This window comes from Solanum stenotomum, chromosome 10 (genome assembly GCF_019186545.1).
Source record: "Solanum stenotomum isolate F172 chromosome 10, ASM1918654v1, whole genome shotgun sequence".
Taxonomy (NCBI): Eukaryota; Viridiplantae; Streptophyta; class Magnoliopsida; order Solanales; family Solanaceae; genus Solanum; species Solanum stenotomum.
Genome location: NC_064291.1, coordinates 45861462 through 45881000, shown reverse-complemented (window position 1 = coordinate 45881000; position 19539 = coordinate 45861462). Strand labels below are relative to the sequence as shown.

Sequence of the window (19539 nt, the reverse complement as noted above, 5' to 3'; positions counted from 1 at the left end):
CCCGCGCACCCACCCACCCCCACACCTTCCACCAACCGATCCCTAATTTTTTTTGTTTTCCAAAAACAAAAAAAAATCTATTTAGTTCACTTATATGGGCTGGATATGGATTCTCATGTTAACCCATTTTGTCCATATTTGTATGAGTTTAAATAGATTGAAGACCATATTAACCCATTTAAGAAAAGGAAAGAAAATATGAGTGATCCATTTAATTTAATATGGGCAAAATGGTTTCAGTTCACTTATATGAGCTGAAATTGTCACCCTTAGGGTCTAATAAACTCATATATATATATATATATATAGTGTTATGAGTGTTGTCATCAGCTTCTTCTTTTGTATCAACATGTTGCACTACATCTTTTTTGTCATTTCTGAGTAATGTGTAAGTATTTTGAGGTGGTATGGGATGTTGTTTGGATTTTCCAAAAATATTGATCGACTTTCTTGTTGTGGTTCAATGCTGATGAATTGAGTATACCAAGTATAAAAATAATGCAATGTTAGTTTCTTTTAACATTAGGGCTGCGGTTATGGTGATCATAATGAAGGCCGTATTCTATTCAGACTTGGCCAGATGCAATTTGCTAGTGATATTTGGATATATTTGATCACTATGATGGAATAAGAATAATTAACATCCGTCCATTCAACTCTCACAATGTCTTACTATAACTATCAAAAATAGCATGATGCGGAGAAAGCTAATTATTATAACTATCAAGAATAGCATTATGCGGAGAAAGCTAATTCATATCCAAGATAATATCAAAATCTATTATTTCTAGAATGATCAAGTTTATCTAAGTATTATATCTGGTCAAAAAAATGAGACATGATTGATATACTTGATCCACTACTAAGGATAGTAAAATAGGTAGATATATATATGAGAAAATGAACTATGGTAAATTAATATTTAAAGTTCTTGACTTTGAATTTAGTTTCATATTTTTAATTTTGATTATCTAAAAATTCTTGATTATTCTACAATGTGACAATGTTTACTTTTGAGCTAGATGTAATTTGTCAATTTTATGTCTATGATTTATCTGATTTGTCACTTTGTTTTTAAGTAACTTTCAAATATATTTTTTCGTCAAATTTTAATGAATTAACTGATAATTGAATCGATAATGATAAATTTTAAAATCCAATCGTATCGATAATGATAAATTTTAAAATCCAATCGTATCGATATGCAGCCCTTGATTTATCAACGTCAACATCAAGGAGATACAAATATACCATTTGTGGCTAAATGGTTTGATAAAAGTCAATTTTACTTTGAGACGTGACAAAAGAAATTATTTGACAAGAGAAATCAAGTCTGTTAATTCGACAATTGGAGCTGCCTAAACTCTAAACTGTTTATTTTTTATTTAAAGAATATTTGATTACATTACGTTTATTTTTTAAGTAAAAATATTTAATTACATTACTTGAATTGAGGTATTTGAAAATATTTTTTTCATCTTTATGAGCTAGTAATAAGGTACTTTTATATATACTAGTATACGTGCCCGCGCGTTGCGCGGATGATTTAAAATGTAATAATTTTATAATTAAAAATATATATTATGCACTTAATAATATATTTAATTTGTTATAATAATAATAATTTTATTAACTTATTTATTTGAGCACATTGAATTAATATTATTAGTACACAATTTATTTTATCGTATTAAAATATTATATCTATAATTGTATCAGCTACACTTTTAGTTTTATAACATAACAGGTTGAATTCTTTGTAAGGAATACTATTAATTTTATTATCATCTTATCTTTGATCAAATATCATACACTTCAAATATTTTTATTTGTTTGTGCTTTATTCTTTTCATATCGTTTGAATAAAAAATTATATTAGTAATTTATTAATTCTAACATTCCATAAGAAATATTTGATATCATAAGATTAGATGGTATGTTGATACATTTTCTCTATATATTTTATTCAAAATCAAAAGATTTTACAAAATATTTTTTTCTGTATTAAAATTGAGCTACAATATGATAGAAAATTGATTTAAGGTAAAACTAATCTTAATAAATACAACCCCATATATATATATATATATATAAAGTGAAAGTAAAAAATATGTTTTTTTAAAAGAAGTAACCGATTATAGAGGCAAAACTGACATATTGCTGAGATTGTCAGGTTTTACAACATTTAATTTTAAATAATTTAAAAAGAAACAATAGTTGAGGTAATTTTAAAAATAGTTTTTTCTTTTGAATATTTGTAAATAATCCAAATGGCTGATTATTATTTTGAATGTTTTAAATATTTTATTTTATATTTATTTCTTATTATATTTGTCATTGTTTTTATTAACTAAAAATTAAAAAGATAACAACATTAATAACTTATTTTGAGTTGATATTATTTCAAATTGTGTGTGCAGTTATCTCCTAGACAAATTTGATGAAAATATGGTTATTATAACTTGAAATTGTTTACATTATTTTATTTTTAAAATTAGTAATTAATTGTTAGTTTTTTATTTTAAAAAATAAATTAAAATACTCAACTTTTACAGTTAATAGAATTCCATAATTCATGGCTAGTTGGTGAAAGTCTTTATGTCGTATTTTATTTTAATTGAAAATAATTTTTAAAATTATCTCCTAGCCAAATTTGATGAAAGTATGGTCGTAACTAATTGGAACAATTTTATTTTTTTAAAAAAAAGAATAATTAAATTGCTAATATTTTTAGAATATAAAATAAATTTAAAACTATCAATTTTCACATTAGGGTTCCCTAATTTGTGGGTAGTTGGTGAAAGTCTTTACTTATCATTTTTTTTTCATTTAAATTAATTTTCAAACTTATCTCCTATCTAAATTTGATACAAAAATTTAAAACATATTTTTTAAAAAATTAAACACAAATTTATAACGTAGTTTTTGAAAATTTAAAACGCCCAATTTTCACATTAATGGGATCCATAATTCATGGATAGCTAGTGAAAGTCTTTACTTAGCTTTTATTTTAATTTAAGTTAATTTTCATTCTTATATCCTAATTATATTTGATGAAAATATTATTACAATGACATGAAATTGTATTTTTCTTGATTATTATTTGAAATAACAAATTAAAATATTTTAATGATTAAAAAATTAAAAAGAAATATATTTATTTTTTAAATTTGTTTTTAAAAATATGTAATTTTTCGTAAATATTCCTCTTTCTTTAGATCCTTTAAAATTTGCATGTTTCTCCATAACTTAATGTAATTTTTAGAACTCAGAAACAATTCTTACACATTTAATACAAACTAACAAACAACGTTAAAAAAACACACATAAGAAAGCCTATATTACCCACATAAAATTTTTGTGGGTAATAAATCTTATCTCTTCACATATTATAAAGAAAACAAAATTTATGCAAATTATATATTATAAGATTAACAAATTATCACTTATATTTGTGTTTTACTTTATGAATTTTAAACATAACATTGGTATATTTACCTGGACATTTAAAGAAAGAATGAAGTGATGGTCTAATAAATACAAATCATCACATTATGGTGATGAAATGAAACTATCAATGTTTATTCCTTTACCATTGCCAGTATAATCTTGAAATGATCCAAAATAAAAAATGATGATCTACTTTGCTGTATTTCTTTTATCATTTCAGTCATTGTATGTTCCTTCTTGATCTTCTTTTTCTTCTTCTTGATCTCCTTTGTCATCTTAATATTTCTTTTGTTGTCCACTTTAATCTTCATTGTTGTAATATCGATATCATCAACGTCGTTGTCATTATCACTGTAGTCGTTGTTGAAATCGTTGTCATATTAACATTTTCGACATCATCCGATAAATAAATAAATTGCAAGCAGATATATGTCAACTTTCATTTATATTAATATAGAGCGATATATGTAAAATAAATATAGTTAAATATATTTTTTAACATCTGAAAAGATAAATTTGTGAAATAGTAAGAGTTTATTTAGAATTTTATAAACATGATTTTCTAGTTTTAATTAAGTTAATAATTTTTTTTTCTTTTGAAAATATAATATCTTCAAATTCAAATACTTCTGATCTTTCAATTCAAAAATTTCATCATAGTTTCATCATTATCTGCATGTTAAAAAAATAAGATTAAAAAATTATAAATATGAAATATGCAGTAAACAAAAAATCATAAATTATCTGTAAATACATCAACACAGTTTGATTTTGAAACAAAACATAAGATGAAAAGATATTAAACTATTACATGCTTGGCAAAGTTATCGAATATAGATAGTCTTAAAAGTGTTTCTCCTTCTTCAACTACATATATTCATCACATAAATGACTTGATCCTAACTTCATCAATTGACATCTTCCAAAATAAAGTACAATTATTGATAATGTAAACTACATAAAACAGAAGAAAAAGAGGAAATATGCAAAAAAAAATTACCTTTCCGTGAATGGTAAGAATTATTATTGCTTTGAATTTCCTTTATTGAGATGCATTTTTTTTTCTGGAAAAACTAAAGAAAAGACTATCGTATTTAAATTTAGTGAATTAATACGGTTGAGTTTTTTTGGGGAAGGAAGTTAAGTAAGTGGGTGAGGAATTTTAGGGATAATTATTTGTAGTTGAATTTTTTTTAAAAAATAAATAAATAAAGAAATAGATAATTAGATAGTTTAGATTTCTTTACAATTTTGTATATAGCTTAAATATGCTTTAGTGTTATTTAAACGGTAAGTTGCAAAATGTATGTTTTATTTAAAAAAAATTGTTTTATATTGTTATTTATTTTTAAAGTTGAATTTAAACATTACGTTCCAATTTTAAAAAGTGGTTTTATATTGTTATTTGTTTTTAAATTTGAATTTAAATGTTAAGTTTCAAAACTGTTTTTTTAAAAATGTTTTATATTGTTCTTTGTTTTTAAAATCGAATATCTTATTTAAATTAACTAAAAATATCAGTTTTAAAACTAAAATTTAAGAATAATTGTGGTGATGGCATGTGACGTTTTCTCTCTCCTATTATATATAGATAGAAGATTATTATTATTATTATTATTATTATATTGTTATTATCATTATTATTATTATTATTTTTATTACTATATTGCTATTATTATTATTATTAAATTATACTTCAATTATAAAATTGTATTTCAGAAAAGGAAAAATTTAAAATTCAAATTTGTTGACAGTTTTCGTGGAAACTGATTCCAATAGTAACCTTTATTTCTTTTTGGTTAATTTAAGATAGATAATTAAAATATTTTAAATTAATTTTTGAATTTTAAAATTGTTGACATGTGTCATTCTAATTCTAATTATTGACATGTGTCTATATTTATTTATTTAATTTCTGTTTATTAAGTATTTAAAATTCTTCAAAATTCTGAAAATTTTGTGGTGTTGACATGTGTCATTTTTTCTTCTCCTTTTATATATAGATAGATTTTAATTTATGCGATTACACCAAACATAATATTATTGTTAAAAAAATATGTATTTTAGAGGGTTAGAAGTGTTTAGTGAAAATTTTAGAAAAGATATAAGCATTTTTAAAGTAACAGAAGCTAAAAGAAATAACTTTTTCAAACATTTTTTGAAATATTGATCAAACACAAGTTATTGCTTTAATATTGAGAAAAGTTATTTTCAAATTGATTAGCTAAATATAAATGTTATTTTTTAAGAATACGCTTTCAAGAATTATTTGTGACAAAAGATATTTTTCAAAATAAATATATTATGAAAGTTTAACCAAACAAATGCTATCTCACCCCCTTTGTATGAGTATCAATTTCGTTAATTTTCAACTTCTCCACCTTTTATTGGACAACTTATATTGTTGGTGTAAATAATTTATATACAAATTAAGTTAATTTTTTACATGTGATATATCCTATTTTAAATTTTTTAAATCTCACATATAAAGAAAATTTATTTATAGATATCATTTGGATGATCACAACAATAATATATTTTGTATAATTTTGCAAGTGATGATTATGAAGGATTGAGTGTATGCAGACAGTACACTACCATGTGGATGTTAAGAGATTGTTCCTGAAAACCCTTCAACTCCAGAGCAGTCAAGTACAAAGAAGAAGAAAATAGTGTAGAAAACATAGGAACTAACAAAGAAAACAACACAAAATGTTTGGAGTTCCCTACCTTTAGGCCCCAAAGATTTCTCTTGAGACTCTATTTTTTTTTTTTTGAACTTGAGAGAGAACTAGAACAAGAACAATAAAATAGTGTGATAGTCGAAATACATTAAACAACAAAGATGATAGATATTCTAAGCAAGAATAATACAGTTAGTACAACGACAAACACCACAAGCCAAAACCATCAAAAAGTAAAACAACCATTTCCTAACAATAACCTTCTACCCTGGTATGCGACCTTGGTAACCTCTTATTTAAGGTCATGTCCTCGGTAAGTTAAAAACACATTATACCAACATGTTTTTCAAATTTAAAATATACCTTAAAAAAGAAAAGATTTGTTTCAAATTTTCATGGTCAAAAATCAATTTTTAAATTAAGTAAAAAAATTAAATTTTATGTTTAAATGAGTCCTAAAAATAGAAATTAAAAAGACAAGAAATATAAATACAAAAAATAAAACATGAATTCCACAAATCAGAATATAATATAAATAAAATAATCAATAAAATAATTCCTCACACAAAGTCATTGCCCTTTTCCCTATTATAAATTATACTAAGCAAAATCAATATGTGAGAAGGTTGCTTGTGAGTGAACGAAAGGAATATTAAATTAACAGTTGTAGGATGTGTCACATGTATAAACCTTAGATAAACCATCAATTTGGGAACATCTAATTAAAAATACAAGACTATGAAAAAAGATTAACTAATAAAAACCAATTCTCAAATCCCATAGTTTGGACTTTGGACCCATATATGACACTATTGTACTAGAATTCCTTTTTTTTTTCCACCTGTCTCATAATTACTCATTTTATCCATAGCTTAAATCAAGATTTTGACAGACATACTGAGAAAAGATTCGATCTTTGAACAATTTTTGTTAAGAGGAAAAAGAAAGAAGATGAGGGGTTTCACATATTTAAGCAAAGTTCTTCATAGCCATTCTTCTTATTCTAAACTTTTGGTTCTCTGTTCTGTAAGGTTATTCTTTTGATCCCTTCATTTTTGTTAAATTTTTAGTGACTTCATTTTTTATTTGTTTCTTGATGATTTTTCACTAACCTGTTTGTTATTTGTGTAATATGACTCTGATTTTGAACCAAACAACTCCTAATAGCTTATTCACTTTAAACTCCTTTGTTTCATTACTCATTTTATTCCTAGCTAGTTAGCTTAAATCAATATTTGGCAGAAATATTGATGAAGTTTCAATCTTTGAACAAAAAGAAGATGAGGGGTTTCACATATTTTAGCTAAGCTCTTGGTAGCCATTTTTCTTCATCTCTTCCTTTTGGGTTCTTGATTTTGTACTGAAAGGAGAATCTCTGAATTTGTTTTGACACTTGAACATATTTTCATTTACTCTTAGATCCAGAGAAGCTAAATGAAAGTGTTAGAGTGAGTTAGAGTTTTTAGGAAATGGACTAATGTTTTGCTTATATGGACTTGGGCAATCCTCCTTGTGAGTTAACTTTCGATATTGAGTTAGGTCCAAGTGTCACATCTTTTTAGGTGACCTTTGTTGTTATGACTCCACATGCTGGTTTGAATAATGTGAATTTGTATATAACAATGTAAACACTTAGTGGGCATTTTTTTTAATTCTTGTGGAGTATAACTCGAGTAAATCGGATGCTCTACAAAGGTAAAATTGTGTAGTATGGATTTAAAAGTGGGAATAGAGTTTTTAATGAGCTGAGCTTGACAAAATATGGCGGATAACAATTTCTTTTAATAAGTTAGACTTGCACTGGTTTGGCTCTGGAAACTTCTCTCTCTGATTACTAGGTTGTTATGGATTTCTTATTTCGTAGTCTGTGTTTCTTATAGTCCCAGACATATGCCTCTTAAGTTGTATCCAATGAATTACATTTATAGATTTCACAACAGGAGCAAATGCATTTATAAACAGACCTACTAAACTATAATGACTCACTTGAAGGATTGATTTTTAATGAATGAAATGTTGTTGTTCCGTTAAAGACTGATCTTTTTCATCCATATTTGGCAGAGGATTTTTTGCTACTTATACTTTTCTTCTGGCTGTTACAGTACTGAAGGTCTATTGGTATATGCGGAATCGAATGTAGAGAGTGAAAAATTTGGCAGGACATAATGATTTCTCCAGAAAACCGCACAGTGTCTTGCCGTTCTGGTATCAATGATAATTTGGCAGGATGGAATGATTTCTATTTGGTTGTCGCAGTAGGAGCTCAAGTAAATACTTTTATCACACCAGGTGTTATGGAACATTGCCACTTTCTGAAGTTAGGATTCTCTTCCATAATGCCTTTATGACATTTCTTATCTATGTTGCTTGGACTCTCTTTAAATATTGCCGGACAATGTCGGATCCTCCAACAGTACACTACTTTTGGAGGATCCGACACTCACCTGGCGATATTTCTTAAGAGCTCGAATGACTTTTTTTTACCCCTGCAAGGGAGGTGTCTATATGCATTATTGAACCTGATTGGATTGTGACATCTCATATTTTTTCTCAAGGTGCTAAACGTCTCGTACAGGAAGTTGAAGATGCTCAAAGGATACGGAAGACAGTAATAGATTGTTTTGAAAAATCTGTCATTCCTGGCCTAAGTGATTTAGAGCGAAGGACCAACCTCCATTTTGTTATAGTTGGCTGGGGTCCAACTGGAGTAGAATTTGCTGCTGAGCTACATGACTATGTTTATGAGGATTTGGTAAAAATATACCCTTCAGTTAAGGATTTTGTGAAGATAACGGTTATCCAGTCCGGAGATCATATCCTGAACACGTAAGATGCACTGTTCCTAGATTCACTTTACCACTGTACTTTTAATGCATGCTACAGCCTATTTGATGTCAATGTTGTGCTGAAAGATTTGAGAGTAAGGAAGATAGAGGTGTGAAAAGAGTTCAATTCATACAATGTGCTTCTTGTGGGCATTCATTTGTTATACTTCGCATACACTTCCTAATAAAGTATATTCTTGTTCTCGAGCTAGAATGAGTTTAAATGAAGAAGTAAGATTCACATAACTGACCACAACTTGGTTGGGACTAAGGCGTTGTTGTAATTTCCACTCAGTTAAGAGACAATTTAAGAAGCATTTTTAATTAACAACCCAGAAATTGCAAATTTGTGTCTCTGCAGATTTGATGAAAGAATAAGCTCATGTGCTGAACAGAAATTTCAAAGAGATGGAATTGAAGTTTCAACAGGTTGCCATGTCATTAGTGTCTCTGATCATTTCATCAACATGAAATAAAATCTACAGGAAAACACGTTGAAGTACCCTACGGGATGGTTGTATGGTCAACTGGAGTTGGTAGCCGCCCATTTGTGAAGGATTTCATGGAGCAAGTTGGCAGGTATCTTTCATTCTTTTTCTCTTAGTGTTTCATGGAGGTTTCTGCACTAAATGCATACTTAAAAAGTTACTCTTTTGAGTTTCATTAATTAATCACCATTTAACTTTTTTCATTTCCCCTTTGCAGGAAAAAAGACGTATTCTAGCAACTGAATGAATGGTTGCGAGTGAAGGGTTGTAGTAACGTGTACGCACTAGATGATTGTGCATCTGTAGATCAACGTAAAGTAATGGTAAAGAATCCTTAGTTCAAATAACTGTAACTCAAATTTTTAATCAATTTTTGATCTGTAGTACATTCAATTCTTTATCTGTGGTAAATTTTTTTCCAGATATTGATAGTTTGTAGTCCATGATTTATGGTCCATAAGGATAATAATGCTAGTTTGTTGTGTCATGTCAAAGCAATACTCTTGATGTTACTCGACGTACAATAATTTTTTAGTGCCCATGCCTTATAATGTAAGAAATGGACCAAATATTCGATGAAGTTGATTTTATATAAAGAGGCCAATAGTTACTGTCCTTGCAGATAATCACTTCAAACTTTTTGACCACGATTAGAATATTTGGCATCTTAACAATATTATTAAGATGAATGGAAAAGAAACTACAGAAGAATGAAATTTATGCTGCATGAGGATGATCATACTTCTTATATTCTCCACAATTATATTTTTCAAGATACTATTTATATTGGCTTTATTATCTTCCCCTAAAATTTCATTTCTGTGAAACTTTATCTGGAATGTTAAGCGTTGAGGAATTCCGAGATGTTTTGGAAGACATAATTATCTGTTATCCTCAAGTGGCCTTATATCTGAAGAACAAACATTTGTTAGAGGCGAAAGACTTATTCAGGGATTCAGAGGGAAATGAAAGAGAGGAGGTAGATATTGAAGGTTTTAAGTTGGCCCTTTCTCATTAGATTCTCAGATGAAAAGTTTACCTGCCACTGCTCAGGTACTTCTTCCGTTGTTCGTATTTTATCCCTGTTTCTCTTTTCACCGATGTTGCTCGGACTCTCCAAAATTATTACCACTCCCTTGTTGGTTTTATAAAAAAAATGCACTACTTTTCGAGGATATGCTTGAAGAATCCTAGCAACATAGCGTTTCACTCAGTATCTGCTTTAGTTCGATTTCTTATCTTTTCACATGCTTTAGGTTGCTGCTCAACAAGGTACATATCTTGCTAGATGCTCAAACCGCTGGGATCAATGCAAAAGTAATCCTGAAGGACCTCGCCATTTTAAAAGCTCTGGACGTCATAAATTTCTTCCCTTCAAGTATACATAGCTCACCTTTTTTGGAACTTTCTTTTTCTTATTTTCCTTGTTGCATGTAAGCATACTGGGATAACTGACTGCTGAAGTATGACCAGACTTTCATTCTCGAGAAAATTGTTCTTCCATACAACAAAAACTTTTGGAGATAATGATCAAAAACACATTGAACTATCACTTTTTCGCAAGTTTCATACCCCAACTATGATATGTTCTCTTTTCCGACCAACTGTTCCACTATCTATGTATTAAAACATACCTAAGTGAGTAGATTGTGATAGTTTAGGTAGGAAAAGGGAACTGATAGTTGGCCTGATCCGCTTTATATATGATGATAGAGGAACGACCATTGGATAGTTGAGTTACAAAATTCGCGAAAAAGGGATAGTTTTGGTGTGTTTTTACCATAAGTTTAAACACTTTTATTAAAAACATTTGCGACTTTGACAAAAAGATCAGAAATGTGGTCACTGGTCCTTTATCATTTCAGCCTTCTTTTCTGCAGTGTGTTTTGTTTAGAGAACCATCGAATTTACACTTATCAGCAACTTCTTCGATGTTGTTTAGCTCCTCGTGTTGTTTATTGACTCTATGATCTTGGCTTCTAGCCTCCTTTTCCTATCGGTAAATAGATACACTCATTCACAATAAATTTCGTTGTGCTATTTCAGGTATCGTCATTTAGGGCAATTCGCCCCTTTTGGTGGAGATCAAGCAGCAGCAGAACTTCCCGGAGACTGGGTTTCTATGGGCCACAGCACACAGTGGCTATGGTACTCATTGTACGCAAGGTAATACTTGACAGCTTTCATAGGACTTGCTTATGATATTAATATATGTGTCTTACTTTCCTTTTTAGTCAGATTAAAAAAAAAAAGAATCCATCTTTCTAATTATTAAGTTTTTAATTTCAACATTGGCATATTACCCATACTTACACTCAGAATGACATGTTTAAAACTACACGATTTAAAGGGTATCTTTTGGTATGTTACACAACTTTAGTTTAAGACGATAAGATTTAAAAGTCTTCTTTATATTCTTAAACTTGGTTAGCCAGTCAAACCAAGACATGAAATGAAATGGAGGGAGTGTATCGTTTCTTCCTTCTGTATTCGAAGAGTCTATTTCTGATACTATTATTTGCATTTCAGCAAGCAAGTTAGCTGGCGCATGAGGTACTTAGTGGTTGGTGATTGGGTAAGAAGATACATTTTCGGAATAGATTCAAGCCGGGTTTGATGAGTTCAACTCAACATAGAAGGCAGTGCGTGTTCTTCACTGTTTATGCCTGGCTTGCTATGTTTATATGCTTGTATCCGGTTACAGCAGTTGAAGCCGGACATCAATTTATGTTTTTTAAGAATGTACATGTCACATGCCATTGTATCTGTATCTATTTCCCATGATCAGTTTCTGGAGAAATACACTTTGAATCTTGCAAATTTGAATGTATAAACTTGTTCTTTAGCAAGTGACTAAGATTGTTAATTAGATTGTAAGTTATGTCTTCTTTTTAGATTCAAGCATCTGGTGTTTGAAATTTATTGACTTAATTAATTTGGATTTGCGTGGTAGAAAGCAATCTTTGTGCCAGTGTTGTTCCAGTTGGATTCAATTAAATTCCAATTGCCACATGTCACCTTTTGATACGCCCAAATGTCAAATTCTAATTTTAACTCATATAGAGTGCTTAAGCCTCTCTAGTCTCTAGTCTCTAGTCTCTACCAAAGAGAAGTGACTTGAACTGAAACTTCTGACTAAAGCTGAAAGTACTTTTACGGCTCCACCCATCACCTCCAACCCTGAATCACCAATGGAATGAAAGTCAAACAGTTTAATTTTAATCGTGAATTCATGCATGAAGTCTTTAAGCTTTTTGAAATAAAATTTACATATTTAAGTACTAGGTAAAAAGTACTATAGCTCACAAATATATATCTTTAAAAGACCTCAAAAGAATAAAATGATTTATTTGAATCTCGAAATCTGTAAGATGACGTGGTACAAAAGGAGTAGTTACTTTAGTTAGGACCCCAAATGCAGCTGAAATACATAAAAATTCTCAATGATTCCTCTAACGACGCCGTTCACATCTCTTATATTTATCTTTCACTTCTGTAATTGCTTCTTCGGCTAATTTTTTTGCTCTAGGAATAATTAATTTGATCATATATATTTCTATAATTAATTTGATCATATATATATATTCCTCGTTCTGAAAGTGATTCATATATATCCCTATTGTCATATAAATGACTCACATATACTTTTTTCCTCTAACGGAACTGAAAAATAATAATTTTAATTAAATTTTATTAATTTTTTTATCAAAAAAATAATCAAAGAGGAATATATTTTATCCTCCTCACATGTTTAATTTTTACTTTTTTAATTCAACGGCTAATTTGAATTTATTATTTTGATGGTCAAATTTATTCTTCACTTATTTTCTTATAATCTTTATTATAGATATCCTAATTTTTTTTACAAATATAAATATTAAATTAATCACAGTGGCAGAAAAATAGTTTTATTTTTTTTCACTCTCTTTTTTTTTTCATTCATACTTCTTTCTTTTTATTTCTCTTATTTTACACTAAATAATGAAAGAAAAATTGAAATAAGAATAAGAAACTCAAATAATAATAATCAAAGAAGTCAAAAAATAATTTATGTGTGAAAAAAATCAAATACATATATTTTTTTAAAATATTAAAAATAAAAGAAATTAATTTAAATTAATTTTATCAGTTTTGTAACAGTAGGAGTATACTTTTGTAACGGTGAGGGGTATATGTGTGCCAATTTTGCAACGGTGGGGGCATATATGAGCTACTTTTGTAACGAGAGACATATCAGCTCTAATTGACAAAGTTAAGAGATATATCAAAACTTTTTCCCTTATTTTTATTTATAACAATGATGTTTGAGTTAATTTATTCATCATGTTGATTATTTCATAGTAAAATGATGATGTACGTATTACCCTTATGAATATTGAGTGATTTTGCTTATTCAGATGATTAGGCAAATAAAAAAAATTACTTAATATTTTTTATGCTAGTATAGAATTTGTTGTCTGATTTGTTAAGCTTACATTAGAGTCGAAATGATAAATTTCAACTACGTGTATATAAGAACTAAAATTCTGAATGAAGGGCATTCCATTTAGCATACCATCCATTGTGTTGAAGGATCAAATTCTCTAGTTACCAAATAAAAAATAAGTTACGAACTATAGGAACATGAAAAATTTTATTGTGAAAATCTCCTTTTTTGAGGCAGTAAAAATATCATTTTTTTCCTAAATAGAATCTCCTTTAAAATTTGAGTAATTTTAAATTATAACTTTATTGTCACGTCCCGAGCATATATCTTGTGCGGGACTGACACTCGGATACCATTGCTGGCCCCAAACGAACTCTTGGCCTGGCTACTTAACTCAGTGGAAGACTTAACTCAACACAATATAAGTTCATAAAACAACTTAAATGATAAAATCTGGCCAAAATGGCAACTTATGTCTCAAAATAGAATATCTGTAAATACATAGATGAGAAACTCAACTACTGTATGACTGTCTATGAAGCCTCTATAATATTAAGATGGATGTTGGACAAACCCCACAACATCCTAATAAAGAAAAAACTAGGAAGGTGAATAAAAGAGTCCTCCGGAATGCAAGGAGGCTCACCACTGACTCTGGAGTGTTCGACTAGATCAACGACGCGCTGGATGCTGATCCTGGTTACTAGTGTCTGTATCATAATAAGATGCAGGCCAACTGGCATCAGTACATTGAATGTACGAGTATGCGAGTTGGAATGCTAAACAACAACTTAAGCTTGAAAGGAGTACAAAGGAACACTTACCTTGGCTCTGTTCAACTCATGAATAACTGAACTCAATATAAAGTAATAAGACACATACAATATATATAAAGCTTATAAAATAGTGTAAACAACTTAGTTCGTTAAAGATAAAGCAATAACAAACTCAACTTTACTTATATATAAAAGTAATATAACTTTAGTGGGAGATTCTTTAACCGACAACCACCACTATGAGCCCTAGTGATGATATAACGTTTTACCTCACGTTGCCCAAGGACCATCATATACCTTGCCGTGATATAGGACCTTACTTAACTTAGTGGATCCACTAGCTTAATTTATGTGATCATCTAAAAAGTATGACCTATTAATACACATGATGGCTACATGGTTCTTATGGAGATTTGAGTTAATATGAACTCGCGTCCCCAATTCGGTGCTCAATACTACTCCCAAAATATACTTTAGCTCATATGTGTTTTAAACACCTCTTTCTTTAGTTTGAGATAATTGCTCAATGTTTAGCCCAAAGGATCTCTTGGAATCGATGTTCCCTTTACTGAAAACTAGCCCAAAGGCTCTTTTGAAAATCATAGTTCCTTTCTTGCTCAAATGTGAAAACATTTATAAACTTCTTTGGGAATACTTAGTTCCCTAATAACTTTTGAAAAATGAACTCAACTCTTTACTCTTTACTTTACTTGAAACTTGAGCCTTAAAATGAAGTTTAAACATTTAATAAAGACTCTTGAAAACTCTAAGAAACTTTGCTTTGACTTGCTTCTTAACTTCTAGACTTGACTCTTAACTTCTTTGACTTTGATCTTAACTTTCCTTGAATTGGATTATGGATTCAAGGTTCATGATCTCATGTTTATGGATGATTTCATGATGTTTAGATGTACCTTAGAGTGTTGGAATCAACTAGAAAACGTAGGTACATCGCTTGGAAACTAGTACGAAAAGATGAGGTGAAGAAGTCTGAATTGCGCCTTTATCATGATTATGGTCAAAAGTTGATGTGATGTCTTGGAGATGTAACCCTCCAACATGTGCCTACAACGGAAAATAAGAAAGTTGATGCCTTGGCTACCCTAGTTTCAACGCTAACCCTTCTTGATCAGACACAAGTCACTGTTTGCCAAAAATGGATACTACCACCACCAAATGAGGACTGATATACATAAAATGAGCTTGAGTATTTCGTCGCTGTTTCTGAGGCCACGAAGGAAAATTGAAGACAACCCATTATTGACTATATGTGATATGGGATACTTCCAGAAAATCCAAGGAGAAGGACTGACATTCGTCGTCGCGCACCTCACTTCTTTTACTACAAGGACACATTATATAGAAAATCATTTGAGTGAGTACTCTTATGATGTTTGGGAGAGGAAGAATCAATCCAAGCTCTACAAGAATCACACTTAGGAGTATGTGGATCACATCAATTTGGACCAAAGCTCCCTTTTCATATAAAAAGAATGCGGTATTATTGGCCAACCATGGTGAAGTATTACTTAGATTATGCTCGAAGGTGCGATGCTTGTCGATTTCATGCAAATTTCATACATCTTCCGCCTGAAGTATTGCACCCAACTATCACATCCTGGCTGTTTGATGCTTGGGGATTAGATGTTGTTGGACCACTACCAAAATCTTCTAGTGGACACTTGTACATTTTGGACGCCACCAGATTACTTCGCAAAATGGGCCAAAACTGTCGCTCTTAATGAAGTGAAGAAAGAGAATGTTGAAAATTTCATTAGAGTATATATCATCTATCGCTTTGGCATTCCTCGCTACATAATAACGGACAATGGCAAGCCATTTGATAACAAGTTAATGACTAAGAATTTTGATCTCTTTGGCTTCAAGCAATGTCAATCTTTTATGTATCATGTTGCCGCCAATGGTCTCGCTGAAGCATTCAATAAGACTCTATGCAACCTGCTCAAGAAAGTTGACTCCAAGTCCAAACAAGATTGAAAGAGTGGAAAAAGCTTTGTGGGCATACATGACAACATACCGCACACCAACTCAAGCAACACCATATTCACTTGCTTTTGGTGTTGAAGCAGTCCTGCTATTTGAGCGTCAAATACTTTCCTTAAGACGTGCTATTCAAAAAGGGCTCACGAAGAAGAAAATGCTCTATTACGTCCTACAGAGTTAGAAGCACTTGATGAAAAAAGGCTAGATGCTCAAGAAAATCTTGAATGTTATCAAACTCGTCTATCCCGTTCTTTTAACAAGAAAGTTTGCTTGAGGTTCTTCCAAGTTGGAAACCAAGTCCTTGTAGTAAGAAGACCCATCATTACATCACATAAGTCTGGGGAAATTTACCTCAAAGTGGGATGGACCATATGTCGTACAAGAAGCATATTCAAATGGTGCTTACAAGCTTGTTGATGTTGATGGCGTAAAGATCGGTCCTATTAATGCAAATTTCCTGAAGAGGTACTACCCTTGAAGTAAGATCTCCTTAAGATACAAGCCTAAACTGCATGTCACTCCTGGCCGACAAGAGTATAAACTGTGTATGACACAAAAAAAAATCACTCACTCCCCCAGAACTACGTTGTGACTTGATCCTCTTCACTGAGGTAAGTAGACGCTTAAAATTATATTCTAAGTTCAGCTGCATGAGTGTCAAGAAACCACATGTTCCCACTTGATCTGTCACATGAAAGTTAAAGCTATGAATAATCTTTCATCAAACTTTGGACTTGCACCAAATGGTAGTGACATGATAGGGGCAAACCCTTATGAATACAAGTTGTTTTGAAACTTGAAGTCTTCAAAATTAAAAAAAAATCTCCAATTCTAGAAGTTGAGGTCTTTAAATCAATCAAGTTTGCAAGTTGAAGTCTTCAAATTCTTTAAGTCTGCAAGTTGAGGTCTTCAAATTCTTTAAGTCTGCAAGTTGAAGTCTTCCAATTCTTCAAGCTTGCAAGTTGAAACTTTCGAATTCTTCTATTCCGTAAGTTAAAGTCTCAAATCAATTAAATTTTCAAGTTGGGTTTTCAAATTCTTCAAGTCTGCAAGATGAAGTCTCAAATCAATCAAGTTTGAAACTTGAAGTCTTCAAATCAATCAAGATTGTTCAAATTATTCAAGTCTGAAAGTTGAAGTCTTCAAATCTTGACCTCTAAATTACCTTCCTTAAGATGGAGATACGTATCCATCGTCTATACACCTCAAGGATACCATAAAGCTACCTTTCTTAGGGCGGGGACGCGTATCCATCCTCTTTTCGCCTTAAGAATACCATAAGATTACCTTTCATAGGGCGGGGATGCGTATCCATCCTCTTTTCTCCTTAAGAATACCTCTAGATTACCTTTATTAGGGCGGGGATGCGTATCCATCCGTTTTTCGCCTTAAGAATACCATAAAGTTACCTTTCTTAGGGCGGAGATGCGTATCCATCCTCTTTTCACCTTAAGAATACCATAAAGTTACCTTTCTTAGGGCGGGGATGTGTATCCATCCTCTTTTCGCCTTAAGAATACCATAAAATTACCTTTCTTAGGGCGGAGATGCATATGCGTCCTCTTTTCGCCTTAAGAATGCCATAAAGTTTCCTTTCTTAGGGCGAGGATGTGTTTCCATCCTCTTTTCTACTTAAGAATACCATAAAGTTACCTTTCTTAGGGCGGGGATGTGTATCCATCCTCTTTTCACATAAGAATACCATAAAGTTACCTTTCTTAGGGCGGGGATGCGTTTCCATCCTCTTTTCGCTTTAAGAATACCTCTAGATTACCTTTCTTAGGACGGGATGCATATCCATCCTTCTTTCGCCTTAAGAATACCATACAATTACCTTTCTTAGGGCATGGATGCGTATCCATCCTCTTTACGCCTTAAGAATACCATAAAATTGCCTTTCTTAGGGCGGGGATGCGTATCCATTTACGCCTTAAGAATACCATAAAATTACCTTTCTTAGGGCGGGGATGCGTATCCATCCTCTTTACGCCTTAAGAAAAAATTGTTACATGTCAAGACGTTTAAGACTTGCAAGTCATGCTAAGCTAACTAGGTTAGACTTGTGACAATATGTTCTTGGTGATAATGAAGCCTTTGAAGTATAGTTTCAAGCTATAACAACCCTTTTTGGTGACAATGTTCTGGCATTGAGATATATAATATTTTGTGAGGTAACAAAAATCTGAAATCAGTTGCGTGACATAATTTAAAGTTAACTTCAAAAAATAGTTTAGAACAACCTTAAGGAGTTAAACTCTAGGAGTACATCCATATCCTAATTGGTCAAGTCTAAGGGAAAATATTGTGATTCGATATCCAAATTGCCGCCACACGTGAATCCCAATTACTTTGGAACAGTACATGTGCCTATGGTGCATATTGTTTTGGAAGCATATGATATTAATATTATATTATAATATTAAGTTAATACTTCAAGTCTAGTCTTCAAAAGATTAAACATTCCAACAAGACTTGAAGCAGAGGCATTTGTAATTATTTAAATATTATTCAATATAAATTTATAAAATGATTCAGATTATATTAAATTCATAAATATATTAGTCCAAATAAATATTATGGATTAATATAATTGAGTCAAATATTTAAATCCAATAAATATGAATTTAATTAAGGAAAAACTACATAATTGGGCTATAAAATCCAAAACAATTACAAGTTCATACCCAAACCCAAAGTAATTCATGAAATACTCATTCTCTCATAAATAATTACAGCCCATACCCCCCATTCATTAAGGCTGATTATAATTTTCGCTTAACTGATACTAAATCAGTATCATATACTGTATTAACATCATTAAGGTTGATTATAATTTTCGCTTAGCTGATACTAAATCATATCATATACTGTATTGGTATCAATATA

The 19539-nt window shown here is 30.5% G+C and overlaps 1 protein-coding gene and 1 pseudogene across 1 annotated transcript in view; one reads left to right on the top strand and one right to left on the bottom strand.

Moving 5' to 3' along the window:
* The window catches only part of LOC125878509 (mitochondrial import inner membrane translocase subunit PAM16 like 2-like), an 80887-nt gene that overhangs the window by 20504 nt on the left and 40844 nt on the right, over window positions 1-19539 (bottom strand). The gene's annotated exons all lie outside the window — the stretch shown is intronic.
* Window positions 8530-12323, top strand: LOC125843053 (external alternative NAD(P)H-ubiquinone oxidoreductase B1, mitochondrial-like; annotated as a pseudogene).